This window comes from Macaca thibetana, chromosome 3 (assembly GCF_024542745.1).
Source record: "Macaca thibetana thibetana isolate TM-01 chromosome 3, ASM2454274v1, whole genome shotgun sequence".
NCBI lineage: Eukaryota > Metazoa > Chordata > Mammalia > Primates > Cercopithecidae > Macaca > Macaca thibetana.
In genome coordinates, this window is record NC_065580.1 from 96331254 (window position 1) to 96341696 (window position 10443).

Below are 10443 nucleotides of genomic sequence, written 5' to 3' on the forward strand. Positions count from 1 at the left end.
GAGTAGGGGAGCCAGAGACAAGACTGGCAAGACACGAGTTGCTACCAGTTTAAAGAATGCCCAAAGAAGGATTCCAGAAGCAGAAGACCTGGATTCTCCAGGGATGAAGAGTTCCAGACTCTGAGATACTGACCTCTGTGGTCCTCAGTTTTGTCATCCTTAAAATGAGGGGCACAGAGGCAAGTCTGTGGTGAGGACTGATGTGGCATGTTCTGTATTGTAGAATATCGCATTCGTGGTGTCTGGTTGCAGCTTTGCCACCTCCCCCCACCTCAGGTTTACTTGTCTGGAGCAATGGTCTCGTGCCCCGTGGCATGTGGTAGGAGCCATGTTTTCTGAGTGTCTGAAAGCCCACTGGAAAAGGCTCTACTTGGGCAGCTGGAGGGACCTTCCTCATCCTCTTAAGACAAGGCTTGCCCCTCTGTATCTTTCTTTGGTATTGGAAACATCGCAACAACACTCCTTTCGGCTACTCAAATCCCATTTACATTGAAGGCCTGCTGACATTCATTAGCCCAAACCTGCTTTTCAGAGATTTCCACTCACTTTGAGCTAAACATGTGGGCCCCAGTCCTAAGCTGAAATGAAGATTTCGCTTTCTTCTTTCTCTTTCAACCAGAAACAGCATTCTGCTGCCATTGGAAATTGATGCATCTGAGTACAAAGTGTCTGTTCCCTGCACCTTTCAAACAAAACCATGGCCCAGGCTCAACACCAGCATGCATGAGCACGCACACGCTCACACACACACACATTCTCAGCCCATAAAAGCCAACCACACTGCTAAATATCTAAAGCCCACCACTCAGCAAACACCGTCTCCTTCCTGGAACTTTCGGGGATGCGGAGGACACCCTGTCACGGAGCATGTGTGCAGCTTGAACCGGCGATAAATTGAGGCGCTAATCCTGATGCACGACAGCACCTGCAGCAACAGAGAAGAACGTCTCAGCAGACGACACATATATAAATCACATTTATTTTCATAGCACATTTAAATAACGTTTTGGCCCTGGGGATTTTCCACCAAGTAATGAAGCATCACCCAATGAGAGTCTGCAACGTTGCTCCATTCTGCAGTGCCCCCTCACAGCAGAGGAATAAAACCTGTGATTTATATGGATGTCAGGGGGTGGCGTAGGGGGCTTCCTTTCCTTTGCACAAGACATTGCTGTGCATCCGGATTAAAGATGAGATTTATCTGCAAAATAAACAAAGAACAGTCCCCCCACCCCTTTTCTCCCTTAATCACACCAGATGAGACATCAAACACACATGGAGGCATGCACCCGCTCAGCAGCACGCACGCACCCTCCACACGCACGCACACACAACACGGGCAGCCTTGTTATGAGATAGGAGGGACAACAATTTTGATAAAAGATGATCACCTGTGCCCTGACAAAGGTTTTTTTTTATCAGCAGTTCCTTGCAGGAGGCGCCCAGCTCCCAGGTCTCAGCCATCTTCCTATTGGGGTCTTCAGTCTACGTCAGTGTGGATGCCAGCCTTGGGTGCCCGAGGTCCACCACACACCTGATGGAGAGAAATCAAATCTCATCCACACATTGCAAGGTGGGAGTGCAATTCCAATTCACCTGCCATTTTCTGTCTTGGTTGTTTGGAGGGGAAAGATGACCTCATTCTAGTGAGATTTTCCCTTGGATGGTCATGGGCGGGTGTGTACCCCAGCTCCCTTAGGATGAATTGCAAATTGTGCTGTTGAAACCATCATGAGTTCTTGCCGAACCTTTCATTTCTTTTTCTTTTTTTTCCTTTTTCTTCCTTTCTTTTTCCCCTCCCTCCCTGTACCTCCCTTCTTCCCCCACCACTCTCTCCCTCCTTCTTTTTTTCCTTCCCACCATCTCGTTTTCTTCCTTCTTAGCAGTCATTTATTCTCTAGAGCTCACCGGGACTCCACACATGTCCTAACTCGAGACCACTGTCTACCTTGCTCAGTGTGGGCTGCTTCTGACAGAGAAATATGTAACCTACAACTCAGTGGAGCATCGCCTTGTTAAAACACAATTCATCATCCACGGGGCGAGATATCTACAGTTCAATCTGTGATTGTCAAAATATTTCAACTCCATCCAGGAAACACTCAAACAAGAAAAATAACTCACATTGTTGTGGTGTTTTACAGTTAGCAAAGTCTAGCCCATCCTGTATATTATCACAGTGGGTCTTCACGCAAACCTGTGCCATGGTAGTGGGGAGACTGTGGCATGCTTTTAGATGCAGCCCTCCCATTTGGAGAAATCACTGCTGCTTTAAGGACCAAAGGTACAGCACTTTACTTTTTTTTGCCTCAGGTTCACGTGTTTCAGGATCACCAGCAAAACGGAAAGCAAAATATCTCATGCTTTCATATGGAAAATTATTCCTTGGCTAGAGGAGAGTGCGGAATGGATGGCAGGTGGCAGAGTTGAAGGCAGGAATACTAGACAGCCAGTTTCACCTGAATCAACCTGGAGTCAAGGTCAGGCTCTCTGGATAACACCTGGATGTTTCTAAATAAGCGTTATTTCCTAGAAAAACAGTCTCATATTTACTGATGTACATTCCGTCTTCAAGCCAAAGGGTGAACTTTCCATTTGCTCAAATCTGACTTTTGTGGAATGAAGAGAGATTCTAGTGCTACTTGTACAACGTTTCCAGTGCCTTGGGTTAAAATAAGTACATTTTCATATTTTGGTCCAGGTCACAAGCATAGAGAAATGCCAGCCCAGATTTCCCCTTATACTTTGCAAGTTTCGTGTCAAAGGAAGTCCCAAGCAATCACATATATCTGGATGTAAATATATCTTTGCTTCTCCTTTTAATTTCTCAAATTTGTTGAGATGATTGCCCCAAATTAATGTTTTTTTTTTAAAGCCATCAGAAAAAGTAGCATTGCTTAGTAAGACTAATTCATGACTATTGAAGAGGGTCAGCCTGCCCCTAAAAATAGGGTGACCACCTGTCACAGTTTGCCTGTGGCAGCTCTGGCATATGCTATTGTCCTTGCTTAACTATTAATAGCCTGCCTTTCACTTTCATGAGTGTCCCAGTTTGGGTACTGAATTAGATGCTCACCTTACCTAAGAACTGTAGGAAAATCCAGTTGAAATAGGTCTTGTTCTTTTAAGGGCTGAAAACAACCTGAAAATGAAACTACAGAGGTGAAAAAAAAAAGAAGAAATTTTGCAGTCAGTTCCATGGCTTAGCCCTAGAAGACTGGGTGAGATTGTATCTATTTTGTGCATATAATTCTAATTTTGAACCAATAATGTGGAAGAGTACTAATTTTATTAGAACCACTAGTCTGTGATAAAGCAAATGCACAAAATAATATGTTGAGTCATGAGGCCCAGATACGAATTAACTCAAATGCTCATGTGGGAGGCGAGAGGAAGGCCCATTATTTCCCATCTCATCTCCTGTCGGTGTGGGTGGCAGGCAGGTGGAGGGGAACTGGTCTGTGCTGCTGCGTTTGACTGGTGAGCTGCAAGTAGATGGGGCTGCCCTGCTAAACAGAACCCGGACAGTGTGAAGGCCGGGCCCCGGGGAAGGGCGAGGGATGGACACAGCACTCTCTGCCAGGACCATGTGTAGCACACACAGGGGGCCTTACCATCCTCCCCTTCGCATGGAGGAGCCTTGGCTTTAGGGGAAGGAATGGTGGTGTTTCCCAATTATTGGGGTTTGGTCTTTCTTGGGCAAACAGGGTGGTGCCTTTTCACTCCTGGTACCATCTCATGCCCTGTTTAGGGGATTTTTGTTTACCCTTATCGTAAGTATCTCAGTGCAGATGTGGAACCAGCATTCCCCAGTCATCAAGTCAGAGAATCCAGATTGTGCCATCTCAGCCTGGCCAGCTCCACTGTGTCCTCCACGCCTGAGCTCAGGCCCCAGGCACTGTAGGAAGCCTCTTCTGGCAGTTTCCCCGCTTTTTCTTTACCCTTCACGTTGGGCTCTCCCCACAACAAGCACACAGAGTTGAAGGTGAATCCTCATATCCTGCCGGTCACATGCCTGCCATAGCACTTGGCACCTTCCATGGCAGCTGTTTACTCCCCTGTCTCCCCTTGCAGAGCCTTAGCTTCTTGAGGTCAGCAATGATGTTCTTCTCTGGACTTCCACAGCCTAGCCCAGGACTTGGCCCTTGTCTGTGGAATGTATGGGCGGCATGAGAGCCCACCAGAAAACAAAAATAAGTATTAAAATCATAGGTGCAGTATATTTATTAAGCACTTAGTACATATATTTGTATATAAATTTTGCAATCCCATTTTTAAATTTATTTTATTTATTTATTTTTGAGATAGGGTCTCACTCTGTCACCCAGCCTGGAGTGCAGTGTCATCATAACAGCTCACTGCAGCCTTGGCCTCCCAGGCTTCAGCGATCCTCCTAACTCAGCTTCCCAAGTAGCTAGGACCACAGGCAAGCACCACCATACCCAGCTAACTTTTAAGTTTTTTGTAGAGATGAGGTCTCACTATGTTGCCCAGACTGGCATTCGACTCCTGGGTTCAAGCGATCCTCCTGCCTTGGCCTCCCAAAGTGCTGAGATTTCAGGCATGAGCCACCATGACTGGTCAATTCGTTTGTTTTAATTGTAGTAAAACACAAATAGCATAAAATGTACCATCTTAAGCATTTTTAAGTGTACAGTTGACTAGTGCTAAGTATATTCCCATTGTTACACATTCGATCTCTAAAACTTTTTCATCTTGCAAAACTGAATGGCATGGTAGGTTTTAAGTGTTTTGGAAGCATTATCTCATTTAAATCTCATAGTACTAGAGGTAGGGATAATTATTTTTCCCATTTTGAGATAAGAAGTTAAGCAAGGTCATGCAACTAATGATTGGTAGACATGGATTTGAAACTCATACATCTTTATTAAACTCTACCTAGCAGTTGTACGGTGAGTAAAATTTCCACAAAAGTGCAGATTTATAGAATTACAGGGTTTTGTTTCACCTTCTGCCCAATTTTTATTTTAAAAGTAGTGTTTAAATTTTTTACTGGAAAATAATATAAAAAAATCCATGCCACTTTATGAAGTTCATGATAAGAAAAATGAGACAGATTTACTATCAGACAGCTGCTGTCGATGACTCACAAAATTTTAGCAAAGAAAGACACCTGAGAAGATTGAACCCAACCCAGTTATTTTACAGGTGTGGAAACTATGGTTCAGAGTCAGGGTAGAAGTTAAGGAACCATCAAGTTCAGAACACACGACTCTTTCCACTTCCTGATGCAAGCTGGAAGATATTTTTATTTGAACGCTTATGACATTTTTCTTTCTAGTTAATAGGTATGCTAATAGCATTTTAAGTTAAGTGTGCTTTTGGCTAGGCACAGAGGCTCACACCTTAATCCCAGCACTTTGTGAGGCCAAGGCAGGAGGATCGCTTGAGCTGAGAAGTTTGAGACTAGCCTGGGCAACATGGTGAAACCAAAAAAAAAAAAAGGTAAAAATTAGCCAGGCGTCACAATACGTGTTTATAGTCCCATCTACTAGGGAGGCTGAGATAGGAGGATCCCTTGTGCCCAGGAGGTGAAAGTCACTGATGAGCTGAGATCATGCCACTATATGCCAGCCTGGGTGACACCACAAGATCCTGTCTCAAAACTAAAATAAAATAATAAATTAAATGTGCTTTAGTCTTGTATTCAGGGTCTCTGCTTCCAGTCCCAGCCAGGGGCCTTCCAACCCATCTCTCCAGCACGATACGCATCTGTTTTCCTGTCTCTGTGCCCTAGATCAGCGGTCCCTATGCCTTACCCTCCAGCCCCTTCTTATAACAGATATTCTGTAATGCCTCTTTTTCTTCCCAGAAATGAAATTCAGAGATAATCTACCTAAGCACATAATTTCAACAATGACAACACAATCAATACAATGCCCTATCTGTAACAGAAAGGAAAAACAAAAGTAATTTGTGATTTTATATATATATATACACATATTTCAACATGTAAATGTTCCAGCTGACTTCCAGAAGGCATACAGCCACAGCCAGCATTTGCCCCCTGTGTGGAACCCCATGGGTGCTGCAGGGGACCCCACAGTGTGGCCCCACAGAGCATGCTGTGCAGGTGACTCAGATACCATGGGTGACATTCATCCCATATGGAAGAAAAACTCTTAATGAAACCCTGAACACAATGAAGTATAATCTTCTCTTGATTTGCATGGTGGAGAATTCAGAGCCAAAAACTAAACATTTATGTATTTATATGAATATAAAATGAAACATATAAACACACACGTACACGTGCCTTTTTGTTTAATTATAAAACAGACTCTGGAACTAGGCTTAGATAATTTTAACCAGGTTCTTTACTTATCAGTGACTGTCTGGTGGGACATCTAACAGATGTGCAGGAGGCAGGACAGCCTTTGGCTGTCAGAGGACAGTGTGGAGAGGAGCACACTGGCACTACTCCAGGCATTACTTTGAGGCATTCTGGGATCTCCAGCCAACACTGGCCTCTGCCCATGGAATATCTTCATTGTTCACTCAATTTTATGATGACAAAAACGTCAGTCCAAATTTCCAAAACACCATAGGGTTGACACCCACACCCCTCTGAGAAGCTCTGCCCATGCCCCGAGCTCCTTCGGTGCATGGACCTCTTTGTATCTACAGCCCTGACGCAGTCCTCTGCCTGCAGGTGGTAAGCCCTCCACCCACGCTGATGAATGGGGGAAGGAACAAACAAGCAACAGGAAGACGTCATACAAAGAATTAAATGACACCAAACTTACTCAGAACACCCTCCAGAGACCAGGATTTTAGTCCCAGCACCCAATAATACTAGGTTGGCATGGGAATGAAGTCAAACTCATTCAGTCTCTCCTTGTTTTCATGTTTGTATAGAAATGAATATTTTTATATTTATATATAAAGAGGAATGAATTAATTTACTTCCTAAAAATACATAAACACATACACACACACATATTCAAACAGTGCTAAAACCTGAAAACAGCACATAGTATTAACTAATTACAGCTATATACAATTTCTGTCTATACACTGAAAAATTTTAATGTGAATTTAGAGATGCAGAGAAGTTGTTGTTTTTGAGATTTTTAAACCTTTAATGCTGAATACAGGATAATTTTTCTTACTGCGGAAAATAAATATGGAAACCACTATATGTCTTTCCTGTCCTACAGAACAGCAAACCAGAATCTGAAAGACATTTTTCATCCATAAAGTCAACAATCAATACCACCTAAAAACAGGAGTTGAGTTTGTGCTAAGGGTGTTAAGTAGGTTGCCTTGTTTAGTCCTCAGGACTCTGCAAACAAAGCACCTCATCCCTATTTCACAGATGAGCAAATGGAGGCGCAGAGAAGTTGGTGATGAATCTGGAACTCTAATCCAGATCTTTCCGACTCAGAGGCCAGTTCTCTCAACCACAACTTTGTCCTCCCAATTGGCTAGAATGAGGACACTAATGCCCCTAATTCAACTGCACATTACAAAACAAGTTTTCAGTCCCAGAATCACAGTATTACGGGAAATATTTGGGCTCCTTTACCGTTTTTTAGTTTTATCATCACCAAAGCAAGGAGATGTTGGCAGAGCTGTCCCCAGCCATTCTCCTTGTCCTTCATTTGATGGCTATTTTCTAGCACCTTCCACGCACATGACCCATAGTGACAAGGTTCACATGGGCCGTCAGCGGGACACAGTCCCGCCTTTGTGGAGCTAGAAGAAGGAGCAGACATTAATCGTATAATCATACAAAAATATACATAACCAGACGCTATAAGATGGTCTGGAGTTGCCATGAGATTATATGCAGGGGCCTGGCTTGGTCTGGAGCTTTTATGATGTGAATCATTTTCCCTTTAATAAAAGTCAAATATCATTTACAGGGCACTTGCAATGTGCCAGCCCCTCTGCCAATCATGTCCTATACACCTCCTCCAATCCTGGAAGGTAGTTTCGTCATGCCCAGTCCACCGGGGAAAACACTGAGGCTTCAAGAGCTCAGGAAACCCGCCCAAGGTTGGCAGTGGGCAAGCCAGGCTTTCAGGGAGGTCTTGCCAAGCGCCAAAGCTCCAGACCCTTCTCTGCTCTGCGCTCCTGCCTGCAAGGGTCTTCAAAACGTTGGTGACTATTATCACAAAGCGAGAAGAATTTGAGACGTGCACTGTCCTTCCACTGAGAATCTGTGGTCAACCTCAGCTGGCTCCCCTCCAACCTATGTTCTCTGGGCTACTGGGCTGCACGTATCCCTCTCTGGTCTAAACCCTGCAGAGCACTCCAGGCTCTTGTTATAAAACTGTTCAGCTCAGTAGAGCATGCTGGGGACCGTCTCTAGGTTGACCTCTCCTCCCCTCCATATCCCTGCTCCAAAGAAGCGCTCTGCTGGCCCTTCCTGTGTCTGTGATGCCCCGCCTCTCTTGCCCACCTGGCTGACTCCTATCTTCCAAGGTCATGTCCTCCAGGGAGGCCTCCCCTGATTCCTTCAATCTCACAGGCTCCTTCCTGCATGCTGTCTTTCCAGCACAGCCTGCATCCCCTGGACTGCAAATGGCGGGTGTTGCCAACATGTCCCGCTGCTGGGCCTGGAGCTCCTGAGGGTCACAGATTCCACCCAGGCCAGGCCTAAGCCCAGTCCCTGATGCTCAAAGCCACCCATTAAATACCTACAAATTGAATTAAATTGACTTTCATCTTCACAGAAGGTGGTAAAAGAAGACCCTTCTTTTTTCATAGCACTTTACCATGTTGGCTGCAGCATTTAGAGTTAAGCCAGATTCATCAACAAATACTAACAATCTAAAACTCAGTGATTGCCTTTCACCATTTTCACTTGCCTAATATGTATAATTTGACTAGTTTCCCTTTCCTCAAAATATGAATATCCTTATGGAATAAATTTCAACAACACTTTTTTTAACATAAGAAATACTGTCTTTTGGAATATTTTAATTTTATTCATAATCTGTATTCTATTTCATAGACTAGCTCTGCATGTCTTTTATTTAACTGAATGGGTATCAAGAAAAAAATAAAGAATGGCTCAATTATTACAGGTGATAATTAATTTCTGAAATTAAAAACTGTCATCTGTCCAATTGATTTGCAAAGAATAGCTTAATGGACAAAAGAAACTGCATAATATGCCTTCTGGAAAAAAAAGTCAATAATTTTTTGGAGGTAAAGGCATCTTTTCAAGATAATGATTGGTTTCAATTTTTAAATCTTATACCAGATTTAATATAAAATTATTTTGACATTGTGCTGGTAACCCATTTGAAAAAGAACCTGAAAGAAAGGAGTCCCCGCTTCCTGTGTCCCCCACTTCCCCTCCAAATAAGTCAGGGCCCCAAAGTCCTGGATGCATAAATAAATCAAGATGATGTTAATGACTAGAGCTGGGCGCAATGGCAGGCTTTGACAATTCCAGGCAAAAGACACCAGAGGGCACTACAGGACCACGTTTTGTAATTTCAGACGCCATTTTACCCTTGGATTTGAACAATAATTTCTCAAAAAACTGTTAACCTTCTGAGCTCTGGATGTGGATTTATTTATTGCTTTCAATATCTTATCGCCACTAAGCTTAATTAGCTAGGCTTGGAAGGTTACTTTAAAGGACAATGCTCTAAAAAGGCAGACACTATTCGGCTTTCTCTTTATTTTACCTTCCTATAGAATGTCGGCATGTGGATGAGCGTGTGTGTGTGTGTGTGTGTGTGTGTGTGTGTGTGTGTGGCGGGGGGAGGGGGGGGGGTTAGCAAACATTTATGATTGAAGAAACCATTCAGGGAATCCAAAAACTAAAATGCAGGATTCCACTGCCTCCCAGTCCCCGCAAAAAAAAAGTGGTTTCAGGTCAAAAAATTGTTTTCATTGTTATTGCTTGTGTAACTCTCTTCAATCATCTATTAATTCGATCAGCAAATATTTATTGAAGCCTCTAATGTGCCAGTACTCATGTGCCAGGTCCTGGGCACACCATGATACCTGAGTCACATCTCACCCCGCGGTGTCTCACCCATGATGAAAAGGCAGTTCTCTTTACTCCTGTGAGCCAGATTTAGCCTTAGAGCATCAATATCCATAAGTGAAAAGTGACACTTCAGCTTAGATTATTTCTCTTTTCACTGCTCTTCAGAATTTTTTTTTTTTTTTCAGAAGAAAATAGTAAAATCACTACTTTCTAGATGTGACCATCTCAGCCTGAGCAAGAAGGATCAAAACTCTCTTGTTGGAACTGCTTTCTCAGTGACTGAATTTTTATGAATCAAATAAAATGGTTGCTTGTGGGTTTGGGGAATGCTTTTTTTCCTTCCAAAGTCCCATATTGATTAGAATGAATTACACTGAAATTTCACAAGTGACAGAAGAAAGTGCCACCACTCTTGGTGTCTAACGGAGCTGTTAAGCAGTGCTACCATCCAGGGTTGGGGAAATGGG

At 43.4% G+C, this 10443-nt stretch overlaps 1 long non-coding RNA gene across 2 annotated transcripts; it reads right to left on the reverse strand.

Moving 5' to 3' along the window:
• Positions 1-428: 428 nt before the first annotated feature.
• On the reverse strand, positions 429-4964 carry LOC126951401 (uncharacterized). Of its 2 annotated transcripts, XR_007724450.1 has the most exons (3): positions 1392-4945; positions 1046-1201; positions 429-925 (listed from the first exon to the last, which is right to left on the reverse strand). It is a non-coding gene; the product is annotated as an uncharacterized LOC126951401 (long non-coding RNA). The 2 variants fall into 2 exon arrangements; XR_007724449.1 differs by having other exon boundaries at positions 429-1201; positions 1392-4964.
• Between the last annotated feature and the right edge of the window lie 5479 nt (positions 4965-10443).